The sequence below is a fragment of the Sus scrofa genome, chromosome 9 (genome assembly GCF_054392235.1).
Source record: "Sus scrofa isolate SSC_HxYL_T2T_F1_AM1 chromosome 9, Sscrofa_HxYL_maternal_Yorkshire_Landrace_v2.0, whole genome shotgun sequence".
In the NCBI taxonomy this organism is placed as follows: Eukaryota; Metazoa; Chordata; class Mammalia; order Artiodactyla; family Suidae; genus Sus; species Sus scrofa.
This window is the reverse complement of record NC_139391.1, coordinates 28,273,997-28,290,269: the sequence shown is the minus strand read 5'-3', so window position 1 is coordinate 28,290,269 and position 16,273 is coordinate 28,273,997. Positions and strand designations below refer to the sequence as shown.

At 39.7% G+C, this 16,273-nt stretch overlaps 1 protein-coding gene and 1 long non-coding RNA gene across 9 annotated transcripts in view; one reads left to right on the top strand and one right to left on the bottom strand.

Moving 5' to 3' along the window:
- Nucleotides 1-16,273, top strand: part of MAML2 (mastermind like transcriptional coactivator 2) — a 374,722-nt gene that overhangs the window by 133,663 nt on the left and 224,786 nt on the right. The window lies entirely within an intron of this gene.
- Nucleotides 12,703-15,787, bottom strand: LOC146399815 (uncharacterized). Its single transcript, XR_014815092.1, has 2 exons — nucleotides 15,679-15,787; nucleotides 12,703-13,029 (listed from the first exon to the last, which is right to left on the bottom strand). It is a non-coding gene; the product is annotated as an uncharacterized LOC146399815 (long non-coding RNA).

Genomic DNA, 16,273 nt, shown 5'->3' with positions numbered 1-16,273 from the left:
AGCCTTTAAGAAAGACAAAGTATTTTTAGATCCCTCTTGTGAGTAATTATTTATTCCATCTTCTGTGCATTCATAGCCTTTATTCATAACTTTGTTATGATATCTTTTTGTTTATCTTTCACAAGTACAACTTTAAATTGGATGATAATATTCTTTTAAAATCTCAAAGACCCTGTCACATTGGACAGTGCCTTACAAGGAATTCAATAAAGAAGTATTTGAATGCACTTACGACTGTTATTAAGACGCAGGGAGCATTGTTTATCATTCTATTTCCATGGTGAAATATTTGATGGTTGATTATCATTTATTAAATAATTCACTTTGCACTCCACACACAAATTACAGAAAGAGGCTTCACAGGTGGTTTTAGTATCACATCAAGATATCAAGAGTTTAGAGTTAAGATTTCAGAATATTTCTGTACCCTTATGGTTTTCAACAAGTTTGAGATCTCTCTAAAGTTTAACTTTAATTTACCTAAATTGTTTAAAAAAGTAATCATTATGCTTAAGCCAATCTGACCCTCTAATTTCTGATTATTAGATCCAAAGATGAGGAATCTGAATGTAAAGATGTTCTAATAAATGGGCAGAATGAAGTCAGTGTAACATGTGGTTTGAGGAAGCAGTGCATATATGAATCATAGGAAAAGAAGAGACAAAAGAATTTCAAAACAATGAAGCCAGGAGTTCCTGTCTTGACTCAGCAGTAACGAACTTGACTAGTATCCATGAGGACATGGGTTCGGTCCCTGGCCTCGCTCAGTGGGTTTGAGGATCTGGCATTGCTGTGGCTGTGGTGACCAGTGGCTGTAGTTCCAATTCAGCTCCTAGCCTGGGAACTTCCACATGCAGCAGCTGCGGCCCTAAAAATACAAAAAAAAAGAAAGAAAAAAAAAAGAAAAAGAAGAAGCCAATTATATTGACATGCTGCAGTGTACAAGATAGTGTTAGGAGTTGAATGATATGCTGGTTTTATAACAGTATTCTGGTTTGTCGTATTGTCTAACATGGTGCCTGGAGATAAAAAAGCAAGGAAAATAATTATAATAATGGACATTTATTGGGCACTTACTGTAGAGGCTGTGCTAAGTACATTTATCACTTAATCCTCCCAATATCCCTTTGACTCAGTTCCTTTCACTACTGCTGATACAGGTGAGTAAATTGAGTCTTAAAAAGGCTGAATGGCTTGTAGGTGGACACAACAAACACCCTGTTTTAGAGCTATTTCATTATAAGTCTAAATGGTCGGTCTGTGTTAAGTGAATGAATGCCTTTTAATCGTCTTGACGCTGTATTAATTTATAAATAATTGATAAATCATTTGATAAATTTGTATAAATTGTTTTGATGCATCTAAAACAATAAGGCATTTGGTACATGCTTTAGTCAGCATTGAGAATCATCAAAGTTAGGTGTAGTTAACTATTGGTTGTCTAAATCTGACCCATCAGTTTGCTTTAAAATCTGCTTTTCTAGTAAAGTCTTGAACATTTACTATAAAGTATGCTTGTTGGTGTTTCTTGGAGCTAGAAATATAAGAAGAATTATTTCTTTCAAACTGGACAGTTATCAGGAATTGATATATTCTTAAAATACTGTGGTTCTGTTACATAATGTGGAGGGTAATTTAAAAACTAATAGTAAGTTTTGTGGGTACTGTTGAAGTGTAAATGTACTCAAAATAATCACAAGTAAAAGAGCCTTCAGATTTTATAATGCTTTTTCCCAGGTTAATCACTCTCAGAATATTTACCCATCACAGTCTGCTATATAGGCTGCCAGTAAAGAATGCAAATTATTTTTTTCTTGATACTTGATCTCAATAGTTAGATTTGTGAATAGTAAATGAAGATGCCCTTAGTATAAGGTTTGTGGGGCATGGAAAAAGTTTTTCTTGCCCCCAAAGATTTTGCCCACAGGAGTTCTTTTGCAATGCACCAGGTTAAGGATCCTGTGTTGTCACTGCAGTGGCTTGGGTCGCTGCTGTGGTGCAGATTCAATCCCTGGCCTGGGAACTTCCACATGCCATGGGCACAGCCAAAAAAAAAAAAAAATCTGGCCCCTAAGGAGAAAAAAGTTATAGATTTTAAAGGTTTTCAAGTCTTTGGTTGCTATTAACAAGTAAATACCCCTGAGAGAGATAAGCCCTTATGTCTTTATCACACCCTTAAGTAGTCAAACTGGGCAGCTGCAACAATGCAGATTCCCAGGCCCAATTCTGATGTCTTAGATCTGGCCGAGAGTCAAGAATCTGCATTTTAACAAGCACTTTGATGATTTGGATTTAGACGATCTTCTGGACAACACTGAAAACCTTGACTTGATGAATTCACAAACTGGGGATGTAAAAGCAAGAGTAAAAGAGATAAACTGAAAAGTTACCAAACTCAAAATTCATCTCACTGAAAATATCCTCTCAATCGAGCCCTGCCTTAATTCTCTGGTTTATCTGAGAATTTATTGCTTCAGTATCACTGGGTGAAATAAAAGCTCCTTAACTGATTTTAAAAACTCAGAAAAAAAGGGGGCAATGGCTTTATTTCCAAATGGTTCTTTTTAATAGCTCCAGAAATCATTGTTGAAATGCTAAAATTTTAGAGCAGAATGTACAAAACGTTCTTGAATTATACTTTATTCTTGGGTGCCAGGCACACCGGGTTTGTATCACAAAATACAAAAATAATAAAAAGCAGGTGCCCTGTCAAGTTTCTTTTGTCATTGGGATTCTAAGAGTTGATGCATTTTGCAAAGAATTTTGACAGAATAACCACAATTTAGTGCCCTCAGTATACATCGAATGAGATGGAGATTGGGGTGGAATATGGAATTTAAGAATATATAGTCAATGACAATTTAGGCTAATAATACTTTTTCATGTTTTGTGGGAAATAAAACTTTCTTTTTTTTTTTTTTTTATTTCCCTGCTGTAAAATGTGGCCAATTGTTTAGAAGAGCTTGTTCCATGTGATGGAGACTCTGAGTTTGGAAGCTTAGACAAAAACCTTGCAAAAGTGCGAGTATGGAGAAAACAGGAAGACAGCTTCCTCTCTGAACATACACTGTTTCCTGGGGAGGAAGTGGGGGCTTTAAAAAAAAATTGTTCTTTGTTGACTTTGTAATGGAGAGGCATCTATTTAGTGATGACTATATATGTTTACACAACTAGGACATTGACCTAAAAAAAAAACAAAAACAAAAAAAACAAAAACAAAAACAAGAAAACAGAAACCCACATCCTCAAAGTACCTTCCCCATTTGATAATGGCAAGGTTCCAAGCCTTTGGATTAGCTGGATTGGAACTTGTTGTTTTTTATGATCATCATTGATTTACTCACAGCCAAGCAGATACCGCCTGGGCAGTTTTTAAGGAACAGCAGTTAAACACCACACTGTAAAGTGGATTTCAGCACTGCTTGTATTTTGAAAACAGTGGCGCAGCCTGAGGCAGCCTCACCATTAGAGGTGATGGGTATTACCCAGTGTGCCAGGACCAGCCCTCAAAAAAGGCCTGCTTTGTGTGCATAGGTAAAAAGAGGCAGCCTCAGGCAGTGATGTTGATGGGCATCATCTGCGATCACTTTGATCTATGGGATACTCACTGGCTGAAACTCGTTTATGACCATCCTTATTGCTTTAAGGATGAAGCAGTATCATTAAGGTGACCACAATTTAGCATTCAGTTGAAGGAATTGTGGGCATAAACCAAAAACCATTAGAACCTAGAGTCGCTGAGTCTAAGACAGTTCTGCACCTTGACTTCTAAATGGCAACTTTAACATTATATTGAATGTTTGGGCAGATTTTGCCCTATAACCTTAAAGGGCCTTAAAAGATGGGCCAGCAAGTAATTGGAATGACATCCTTTGTAGCACAGCATTACACAGCAGAAAGAGCATATGACAAAAAGCCATGCTCAGAGTACCCCAAAGCCATAGATTTCCAGATTACAATAGAGAAATCTAACTGGAGCAGTTACGAGAAAACAAGCCCTTTTATTGAGAGCAGAGTAAATCTCTTTTATGAAAACAAAAAGGGGAAGTGATTTAACATCATTCCTTAAGTTACTTTGAAAGAATGGTGAGGTGCAGATGTACTGTTTTTTCAGGAAATTGGATAATATCTTTCCCTTGTCTTTTTCACCCTCCTAACTCCGTGGTCCATCATTTTTGACTTTCTGTTATCCACCAAGCTTACTAGTTTAAAAGACCCTGCTAAAACCATATATCCTCCTCATGTCCCTTTTTAAACCTCCATTATTTCCAGAAATTTCCAAAGTATTTGTTTTACTGAAGTATAGTTAATTTGCAAGGTTGTGATAATTTCTCCTGTACAACAAGGTGATTCAGTCATACATACACACATATACATTCTCTCTTAGATTCTTTTCCCACATAGATCATCACAAATATTGGGTAGCCTTCTCTCTGCTGTGCAGCAGGTCCCTGTTGGCCAATCCTTACATATACCTCAGTGTGCATATGCCAATCCCAAACCCCCAGTCCATCCCTCCCATCCTCCTTCCTGTCCCCTTTGGTAACCATACATTTTCAACCAATATAATGGTGTTGCAGAATTGTCCCCCAATCCACACCCAAGACGGTCTTTATTTTCTCACACAGTTAGCTATATTTATGTGTGGTATGTGCAGGCAAAAATCAAAGAAAAAAGAACCTGCATTCTTTTTATTTTTGTCTAAAGAGGGCAACCTGAAACAGATTACTCGATGATGCTTGGCCTTCTGGCAATTTCATTAGCCCTGCAACAATAAAAACTTTTCAACAGAACTATTTACTCTTGTATTTATACTACTCGTCAATCACCATAATTATCCTTTTGGCTTGAAGTAAGCTAATTTTTAATGACATATGAGCTAAATTATTTTTTATGTTCACAAACCTTTTTGAAAAGATTAAGGAGCTATTTTTAGGTAACTGATTAAAAAAACCTTTATTGCTTAACTTGCTCAATTGTGAAAATTTATTCCACCAAAACACAAATTAGGCTGGCATACAGAACCAGAAAGCTCCTATAAGGTACTATTATTGCCTAAGATATCGATTTTTCTTTAAGCATATAGATATACCTTGTTTCTCCTTAAATGTGTAAACATCTTCTGTTGAGGACTTACTCGGAAATCCCAAGCAAAAGACTTGAGGATCAAAAACAAAATGCAACTTTGTTTTTTTTTTAAGGACCAAGACCTCAGTGTTCAGCTGTTTTTTGCTCTCTGCTGGAAAATGGGGAGTCTTTTAAAAGGAGTAACAAGGTGAGGATGGAAGGAGGGAGGCAGGTCTTTGACCTTTGGGGGAAAGGAAGGACAAGGGTTCTGATAGCAAGGGGACCTTCAGCCTGTACGTTGGAAGAGTCCGATGCATCCCCTCAGAAGTGATGGCATTTGGGCTGCTGCAAGGAAAAGCATCCATCTGATTGAGGAAATTCAGCCTGAGAGCTGTAGTGCCTTCCCTAGGCTCTGGTCTAAGAAACAGGACTTGTATCTCTGCGTTTGTTACCATGTCTTCCCTAGCCTGGTACTTGGATATGTGGTGTAAGTCAATTAAAATTGGGGAAATTGAGGGAATTCCTGTTGTGGCTTAGTGGTAACAAACCTGACTAGTATGAGGATGAGGGTTTGAACCCTGGCCTGCCTCAGTGGGTTAAGTATCCTATGTTGCCAGGTGGCATAGGTCACAGACCGTGGCTTGGATTCAGTGTTGCTGTGGCTATGGTATAGGCCAGCAGCTGCAGCTTGGATTCGACCCCTAGCCTGGAAACCTCTATATGCCCCATGTGTGGCCCTAAAAAAAAAAAAAAAAAAAAAAAAAAATTGGGGAAATTGAATTAAATTTCACTTGAGCTTCTTGAAAGGAGTGACCACGTCTTATGTATGTTTGTACCCCAAATGCAGTGCCTGAAAAACACTACACACTAAATATATGTTTAATGATGAACTAATCATGGAATCCCTGGGAGTTCTTGCTCGGTCTTCTAGAAATGATTAAATGAAAGATAGTGGTAGATCTGTTGGTAAATAATTGTTACCAACAAAACAATAAATGGCACCAGTTAGGTCACTACAGTTGCTCAAAGGACAGTCCTCAGATTGGAGCATTCAGTTGCCTGGCAACCATATGGTGATGCATGTCACCATGTTGACATCATGCTGTAAAATTCACACATTACATAAAAAGAAATCACACCAAGAAAGTACAGGCTACCACAAATAGTAGAGTGAAAAACACATTGCTCAAGTTTATTGCTTGTAACAGATTTTAGGGATTTGAGCTTCTGATTCTTAAGAACTTCATTGATGCCAATTTTGAGAGACCCTCCAACCAATGTAAGAAGAATGAAGGATAAAAAGAAATGAAATGGAATGGGACAGTGATGAGAGGGGGAAGTAACTGACTTGAGTGCAGTTCACATCACTCCTAAAACATGTCAAGCCTCTAAGGCCCAAACTTAGCAGGAAGCCAGGAGACCTGGTTTCTTGGTCTTTCTCTGTTACTAAGTAAATTAAACAGATTTCATCACCTGTAACATGGAGGCATTGAACTATTTCTGATATGAATTGTGGTTTAAAAAAAATCCAAAACACATTTAGGGCTTTGCTGAGGCCTCTTAGTACATATTGCTTTTGTCTTTATAAATATAGCAATAGAATTATAGAACCATAATTCAGTGACTTCTTTATTATCCTGAATATAATTAACTCGATATTACAGCAAGTCTATGTCAGTAATGTTGCTTTTTAAATTAATTTTTATTTTTATTGAAATATAGTTGATTTAGGTGTGGTGTTCGTTTCGGATGTACAGCAAAGTGATTCAGTTATACAGATACAAATAGCCATTCTTTTCCAGATTCTTTTCCCATTTGATTATCAGAGAATACTGAGTAGAGTTCCCTGTGCGATACAGCAAGCCCTTGTTGGTTATCTATTTTATATATAGTAACGTGTATAAATTAATCTCAAACTCCTAATTCATCTCTCCTTCCATTTCCCCTTGATAACCATAGTTGTCTTCTATGTCTGTGAGTCCATTTCTGTTTTGTAGATAAGTTCATTTGTATCATTTTTTAAAAATTCTACATATAAGTGATATCATATACTTGTCTTTCTCTGACTTACTTCACTTAGTATGATAATCTAAGTCCATCCATGTTGCTGCAAATGGCATTATTTCATTCTCTTATGGTTGAGTAATATGGCAAATGAGCAATTTCTTAACAATGTCCCCTTCCAAAGGAGAGCTCCTCTGCAGTCTCCTCTGTTTCTAACGACACTTTGACCTATTTCAGTTATAGAGGCTGCCTGGAGCACTGTCTTTTACCTAGTCTGTTCGTATGTCTGTCATCCACACTAGACTTTGAGTTACCTGAGAGCAAATACCATGACTTACTGATCTTTTATTAGAGTCCTTGCATAGTGCAAGGACAGGCACATAGTAGGTGCTCAACAAATACGGAAGGAATATTTAATCAACTTAGTTGGGCAATAGCGTATTTGATGTATGTGTCAGATACCTTCTATTTGCCCCTCCAGATCCATGCCCCCCCTTTTCTGCCCTGCACTGACCAGAAGGTTCTTGCTCTTTTCAAGATAGCCTGCTCTAGAAGACTTGCTCTTACTTGGTTCCAGAAACTTCTTCCTCTTCCAGTCCTTTGGTCTAGGGATGCTGACCATCTCTGCTGTTAGCCTGGGGTTCTTGCTCTAGCCCTTGGGATTCCCTTACACCTCACCTACACCTGGACGATTAATCCTTAACCCTTCTGCAAATTATCCTAATTGGAATGTACCATCTATTTGCCATCAGGACCCTCACTAATACAGTAGACATGACAGGAAAAAGATTTCAGTTAAAAAATGTTTTTTCGCTCATATTATTGAGAATGACTGCACTGAATTTTTTGGTAAATATTTCAACAAATAAATCCTTGTGTAAGCTAAGTTTTTTTTTTTTTTTTTTTTTTTTTTTTTTTTTTTTTTTTGTCTTTTTGCTATTTCTTTGGGCCGCTCCCGCAGCATATGGAGGTTCCCAGGCTAGGGGTCGAATTGGAGCTGTAGCCACCGGCCTACGCCAGAGCCACAGCAACGCGGGATCCGAGCCGCGTCTGCAACCTACACCACAGCTCACGGCAACGCCGGATCATTAACCCACTGAGCAAGGGCAGGGACCGAACACGCAACCTCATGGTTCCTAGTCGGATTCGTTAACCACTGCGCCACGACGGGAACTCCTAAGTTAAGTATTTTTATGCACAGCTGACCCTCACTGATTGACTCATCCCTTAAGTATGCAGTTCCAGGTTCATTTCAGTGTCTACATCACAAATGCATTTTGCATTTGAGTTAGTAATTATTTATGTTTACATTTGATAGATGGTGTTTAAATATATTTCTCTGTGTCTTATGATCTCTTGCATTGGAATACAGTGCCTCAAGAGAAAGGGTGCCATCTTTTTCTTTTTTTATGATGCCTCACAGCTAGCAGTTCAATGGGTGACAGATAACTGGAAAAATAGCCTGATATTTATGAATTATTGTGATTATGAATACAGCCTGATAAGTGTAGAACTGTATGTGACCAGAAACATTTTGCACACTCTTAGGCTACTTTGATTGGTTTTTGGTTGTTGTTTGTTTTGTTTTGATTGGATTTGTTACATTGCTTTCCAGAGCCAATATTTCTTAAGAAAGTATATATACAATTAGTATATTCATGGCAAAATAATTTGTATATATACAATTATATACAAAATAATTAGTATATATACAATTAGTATATTCATGGCAAAATAATTTGAAGAATCATTAAAATGCCCATCCTTTAAAGTGTGTTAAACACATCAGTTCAGGCAACAATCCAGATATGCCAAACCCTTATCCCTGATGCGTAAGTACCACTAAGTCAGAGATATTTTCTATCTTGTATACCACTGAATCCCAGGGCCTGAAACAGAGACTGGCATTTAGTAAGTGTTCCTTATATTTGTCGATTAAATGAAAATGTTGGAATTTGGTTATATTATTGTTGTCTTTCATGTTATTGTGTTATATTGTTGTCTTTTGTGTTATTGCAGTTCCCATACTGTTATTCATAAATGATCAAAAAAGCAATTTAGGTTCATCTTCTCAACAGATATTTATTGCATTTTTACCTGTTCCTTTGAACAGAGTGTTTCCTTTAGGAGCTCACATTCTACAGCTGAAAAATACCCTTTTGAACACAACAGAGTCATTGGTAAATCCCACATAGTGGCCTGTCTTTTAATCAAAACACCTTTGCTCAGAGCAAGGCTGTACCTCCATTCTCTCAACCTCTGATTTTTGCCAGCTTTGCAGAAATATATTGAAGCAATTAGCACTTTCCTAAAGAGCCCCTGATTCTATTCTGGGATTCTATGGCTGACCATGTTGTGCCTTTTCAAGTGGACTTGATTACTCCAATAAAACTGTTGGAAGGCTATTTTTATTTTTCTTGCATGATTTTTTTTTCTACCTCATCCACAATGGATGAAAACAGAATCTTCCTTTTGTCTGTGGGTTCACATGAGGTTTTTCAGGGTGTCATGGTTCCATTAGAGACTTTCCCAAGTGCTTTTATTAGGGTTTATATGACTCTGGTTGATCTCTACAGGCTTTTAAATTCATAGACATTTTGATTTATTCACAAACACCTTTTACTTATTGGACTATAAATAGGTCTTTGATGTGAGTCATTCTTCTGGAGTAGTCCTGGTGGCCTCAGAACTTGGAACACATTGAATAGAACTCCAGACTTAAAGTAGTTGTCTGTTACTCCAAATAGACTTCTAGAGGATGCAGAGTTTATGAGGGAATTGTACTTTGCAAGGTATTGTGATAATTGGGGAGTATACATTCCCTTTAGGGAATTAAATATCCTCCTTCTCTTCCTCTCCTTCCACCTTCCTCTTCCTTCTCCTCCCTCCTACTGTGTCTCCTTATTTTTCTTGAGCACCTAAAGATCTACTTCCCTTTATAAAGATTCACATTTACGTGGTAGAGAGAAATGCTTTATAGATCCATCAAATAGGTATGGGTAATTATTGTAAATAGTCATATACAATGATTTAAATACACATTGCTCTGAAGGATTGGTTCATGAAAATCCAGTTGACCCTTGAAAAATGTAGGGTTTAATCCACATATAACTTAAACTGGCCCTCTGTATCCATGGTTCCTCTACATCCTCAGATTCAACCAATTACGGACTGTGTAACTGTATTACTGAAACTGAAAAATATCAGTGTATAAGTGGACTGGTGCAGTTCAAACCCACACTGTTTGAGAGTCAACTGTAATTCTTTACAATATATTTTCAGATCTCATGCCATAAATAAATGATACCTTTCTTTGTTATTAAGAAAATGACAAAAAGCAGTCTTTTAAAAAAAAAAAAGTCATTGTAATCTTATGAAATATTGCTTCCCAATCATAAAAGCAAAGAAGTTCAGAAGTAAAACCTATCATCTTGGCTGCTTTTGTTACAGGAAATTGTCTTTCCTATTTTCCCCTCCATGGTCACCTCATTGTTCCTGTTATGTGAAAAGAGATGGTGCCATTGCCCTCTGATTGCCTTATACATCAGTGCTTTCTCTCCTGAAACAGCCATTTTCAGTCAAATGCTTAATGCTGTTTCAACATGTCTTCACCCCATCCCCCCCAACCTCCACCCCACTTTGCACTGCTGCAGATGTTACCTTGTCAGAGCCCAGAAGTTCCCAAGATGTGCACAGGAAGACATGGCAGCATGAGGCACAACCATGACCTAAAGGAAATAACAAATTGCACGAGTGTGGCTGTGAGGAACATACTGACTTGGGACATCTTTCTCTGATGAAATCTGTCAGGCTCTTAGTTTTCCAAATGTGGGAACTTTTGTACTTGTTTTCCTCTTAGGCACAGGATAATTCCCAAGAGAGATTCCATTCATTCCTCATAGAGAAACAGAAGAAAAAGAATGAAGCTGAACTAGTAGTTTGTTAGGAGAATTGTGTTTACTCTGTGATCTGATTCGAGAAATGGACTTGGAATCTTAGCAAGTCCTAGCTAGAGCGTCTCCATTTCGCAGCTGGGGCATATAGAGCTCAGCCATGGATTCTTCTGACTGGGGAAAATTCAGTTACCTAGAACACGAAGCAAGCGAATGAGATGTACCTAGAGACTGACTGTTCCCAGTGTCATTAATAGGGGTCATGTTTACATTTTTACTGTTGTTAATGAGTCCAAGCTAATACTGCTCACTGCACCACAGGCCAGTAAATTGAGGCAGGGAATAGTTGTTGGGGCAAAGAATAGTAACTTTACTTGGAAAACCAGCAGACTGAGAAGGTGGTGGACGAGCGTCTTAAAGAACCTCTTACGCAGGTTAGAATTCAGGCTTTCTTTTATACTAAAAAAGAAGGGGTGTGTTTGATTGTTGTAAACTTGGTGTCAGAACCCTTTGTTCTTGTAGCTGTCCATATAGGTCTGGTCACAGTGTTCTTGTAAATCTCCAACAACACAAATATTATTCTCAGTTCTGCAACTTTTTATCTCTATATGAATGGAAAAGTATTATGCCTTTAAAAGTCAGAGACTTGAGAATGGACTCTCCTGTATATTTCAGGCTAAGGGCAACATTCTTAATTTGTAGCAAAAGCAATAGAATACAAAAGTTACAGAAACAGATCCAATATGGAATCAGATTTGTTTTTCCCTATTGCATTGTGACTAATCTCTCATCTATTTTAATACTTTCTTCAAATCAGTGATTACAATATAACTGAATTCCTCAGATATTAGTAAGTACTTTTATTTCTTAATTTACCCACGTTGGTTCCTGGCCACTGTCGCCTTCTTCCTCCCTTAAGAGATAGTTTCAGTAATTTTTTTTTTATGCTAATAAGTGATGCTCTTGAGGATGAAACTAGAAGCTGAACCATGCTTAATGAAATCGTTGGTCTTAATTTTGGCATTAGTCCAAATTGATGAAACATACAGGGACTTTTGCCTTCATTATTTTATTCATCTTTTATAGAAAATGTGGAGACTTCTGGATGGGTTTGGCTTTCTGCCAATTAGTGTCACCACTGTTTTCCTGTGATGCATATTCGCGTGAGTCAACAGAAACCTTTTTGACTAAGCAGAGTTAGATTTAGCAAGCCCGTATGCATCAGGGTATTCAATGTGGGGGAAATTATAACAACAGGGCAGTGAGACCTCAGACAGAAGAAGCCTTGACCAATAGGTTCCCCAAACAGAGAAGTCACCATAGCCCCACACCACCTCACATCTCCCCAGAACAAGTTCTCTGTGATGGACACAGAAGTGCTCAGTTTTGTCATCCCTTGCTCATAGCCTCAGAAGAATCTGACACCTGGATCTTAGAGAGGGTGCAGCCTCTTTGAGGAAAGAGGCCCCAGCCCAGTGCCTCATATCTCTCTTCATCCAGCCTTGAAACCAAGCCTTCCTGTGAAGACCCCTGGTGGTTTTTAATGTATCATTCCAGTGAGGAGGCATAGGACTTAACAGCAGATCAAAGGGAAAAGGCTAAAAAGTATTTCATAATGTGATATAGTGGGGGTAGCAAAATCTTGGGCTTCATTAATAGAAAGAAATTACCCAAAATGACGAATGTGTATCAGTCGGACTCGGCTTTGGTTGTGAGTGATGAAAAACACAAAATCACGGTACTTTAAACCGATAAGTGTTTATTTCTCTTTCATAAAAGTCCCAAGGTACGGTCCAGGAAAGAGGGACACTTTAGAGGAACTATATACCCCCTTGTTCTCAGCCCTGGCATGTGGCTTCCATGTGGGGAACAAGAGGGCTCCTCGGGGCTCAGTCAGGAAGAAGGAGGAGGTGGCAGCAGCAGCAGGGGCTACCCCCTCTTTAAGGACTCTTCTCCGAAGTCGCATGCAATACTTCCATGTAAGTCTTAGTCTCGTGGTCACCCCTCACCCACCGCAGGAGTGGCAGGAACATGTCGCTTTTATTTGAGGTAGCTGTGTAGCCAACTAAAAATCAAAGATGGTAAAACTGATGAACACGCAAAGGATGGACAGTATTCTCCCTTCTAGAACTTTGTCAGCGTTCTGCCCACTTCCCAGAAAACTAGTGGTCTCTCCAGGGGGACGTGAAAGACACCCCCCCCCCAACCCTTGTCTTGTTCACAGCACACCTAGGGTGTGCTTTTCACTTCCAGGAGCCTTTCACACTATTATATATATATATTTGTGAACCAATAAATTCAGAGGGAAATTCCCAGGATGGTGTGAGGACTCCATGTACCACAGTGTTGGTTAAACAAATCGATTGGACCATGTCTGACGAAGAACAGGTGAAAGAGCTGGTGCTATTTCACCAGGAATGTACTCCTTTCTCAGAACAAACACGGGGAAGATGTGATGCCTGACCTAGACCATTTGAAGAGCTGTTCGGTGTGTTCCCGGTGGATAGGATTAGATTGTGCCCCAGTCAGTGAGTCTGATTAGCGGCACCAAATAAAGGAGTATTTTCTGGTCCTCAGAGGCATCTGCAGGTTGACTGAGCTGTGCCCGGAGGGTGGGAGGAGGGCGTGGGAGGGTCCAAGTGAATTTGCTATTGTCAAAGGGATTGAAGGTGTGACTATTGGGTCCACGGATAGCCTTGTAACATGTCATCCTGGCTCTAGTCTTCCAGTCCCCCTAGTCTGTGCTCCGCATTGCCACTGGTGATCTTTTTGTTTGGTTGGTTTAGGTTTTGTTTGTCTTTTTAGGGCCACACTGATGGCATATGGAAGTTCCTAGACTAGCAGTGGAATAGGAGCTGCAGCTACCAGCCTACACTACAGCCACAGCTATGCCAGATCCCAGCCTTGTCTGCAACCTACACCACAGCTCACAGCAATGCCAGAGCCTTAACCCACTGAGTGAGGCCAGGGATCAAACCTGCATCCTCATAGATACTAGTCGAGTTCTTAACCCACTGAGCCACAACAGGAACACCACCACTGGTGTCTTCTATATTCAAAATAGATCAGGTAACTTCCAAGATCCATCCCTCTCTGTGGCCCCGCCATCACTTTCTGCTGCCCAGCTCCCCCTCCCCTGACCTGGTCGTGGCTTACTCCCACCGAGTCTCCAGACAGAATTTCCACTCCCCCCTCATGTGTCAGAGTTTTCTCCCTTCTGGAACTTTGCCCAGGTTGTTCCCTCTTCCACAACCCTCTCCTTCACACGCACGCTCACACTTCACCTGGCTACCTCCTACACATCCTGCATCATCACTTCCTCTCTGAAGTCTCCACTCCCACCTCCTCGGAAGGGGGTTTCCAATAACCTCTGCGGCCTCTGTTAGCACAGCATGTACTGCAGTTACTGCAATTGTTTGTTTCAGGATCTGTCTTGGCAGCTAAACTGTAAGCGCCCTGTAAGTAGAGGTGGGCATCCTGGATACAACATGCAACCCGCTCATCGTAGGTGACTGAAAATAACATGGAACCTTAGAGAAGATCCTCAAGCAAAGGCTGAGGGGAAATACAGGTTAAGGTTGAGGAAGAAGCAGTCGAGGTAGGAGTCGGGAGGAAGGGACCACAAACAGTGTCTTTTGCTCCAGCCCCCCGACATTCTCTGTGGGGTTGTGGGGTTGAGAGGCGTGTGAGAGAATTACTTCTCTTGGGTTCCTTGGGCCACCTCCCGGCCCCCAAGGAGGCAGAGCAACTGTTACCGTGGAATTTGAAATACTAGCTATGTTAATGGAGGTCAGAATTACTGAGACTGGATTTACAGCTCCCCAAATTGACCCGGATTTATTTTCTATTATTCAAAATTAGTTATGTTGAAGGAGGAGCAAGGGGCTTCTTGGTGTATAGATGATCACTAATGTGTCTCTGGACTTAAATCTTGTTTGGCTTTTATCTGTTCTGGAGGATGTGACTTGGGGTCCTGACCACAGCAGCAGCAGAATTTGCATGTGGGCAGCTCTGGCCTCCCAGACCTTAGTGACCTGGGCTGGCCACCCATCTCTGCCTTGTCCTGGAGTGATTTTTTTACAGGCTCTGAATAAACGCCTGCCCTTAAATACCTCCTGCCATTTGCTTCTTAGCGCTTAACATTCCACATTTAGAGAAGAGGCCTCACACTCAAGGGCCACAAGAATGACATGTTGATTTAAATTCACATGGAGATGTATCGGCTCCTTCTGTGATGTACTGGACCATTGGGCTCCAGGGAATATGGATGGGGAGTGAAAAAAAATGGGGCGTTTGAGACCAGAGGGGCCAGGAATTCTAAGTAGGCGGAGCAGGTTAAAAGACAGACTACATTTAATTTAGAATTTTGTTTAGCCTTATTTATCTCAAGCATAACAGACAGAGGTAATTTTTCGTTTGAGGCTGATGGGAAAGGAGTAATTCAGGCCCAAGAGTGGACCTCCTGCTTGGAGTTTTATCCACTAAAACTACAGTGGGATTTTCCACCTGGCAATGCCCTTTACTGAGTGGGACATGCAGCCCTACCTCTGTGGGACCACTGGTGGCTCAGTGATCATCCCTGCCTGCTCTTCATCTGCCCAGGTCTCCTTTTCTTGGTACACACAGACCATCAGAAAGTTGATGAATAGAGAAGCAAGTACCATTTCCCCAAGAGAAGGAGTCTTATGCTCATGCAGCCCAGAATAGTAGTCACCTTGAAAAAGATTTTTTAAGTCTAGTCCTGCGCCGAAGCTGACTGGAGATAACTTTTCCTAGAATGGAAAACACCCAACCGGCATGAACTATTTATTTTCTTGATTGCTGCAAGAAAGCACATGAACAACAATCTTATTGTCTCCTCCATTTTTGTTTTAAAAGGCATGCAGCTGCTAAGAATGTTGTGTGTACAAAGCATTAATTAACAACAGCCCCTTTTTATTTATATTTACCCTCTAAAAATTTAATTGTTAATTGCTTTTGTGCAGTGCTCAGTTTGTTCCTCTTTCTGTAGATTTGCGTGCAGTGAAATTAAACATTTTAAAATGTGTAGATGATCGGAGAGGTTTAATTCTCTTGATATATACAGTGACAGTGTTTCAATTCTATAAACAAAACCCACTGGTACAATTAATCATTAACCTACTTGCGGTAGGGATTAAGGGAGAGAACGAGTGTTAACTCTTTTGTGACTTACGGTAAATCAGCAGGAAAGATGATGGAGCGTGTAATTTTTGTTGTCTAAAAATTAACAGCAGTTTGGTAATCAGAGTATAACGTTCCAAAAAAAAAAAAAAAAAGAAACTTTTAAC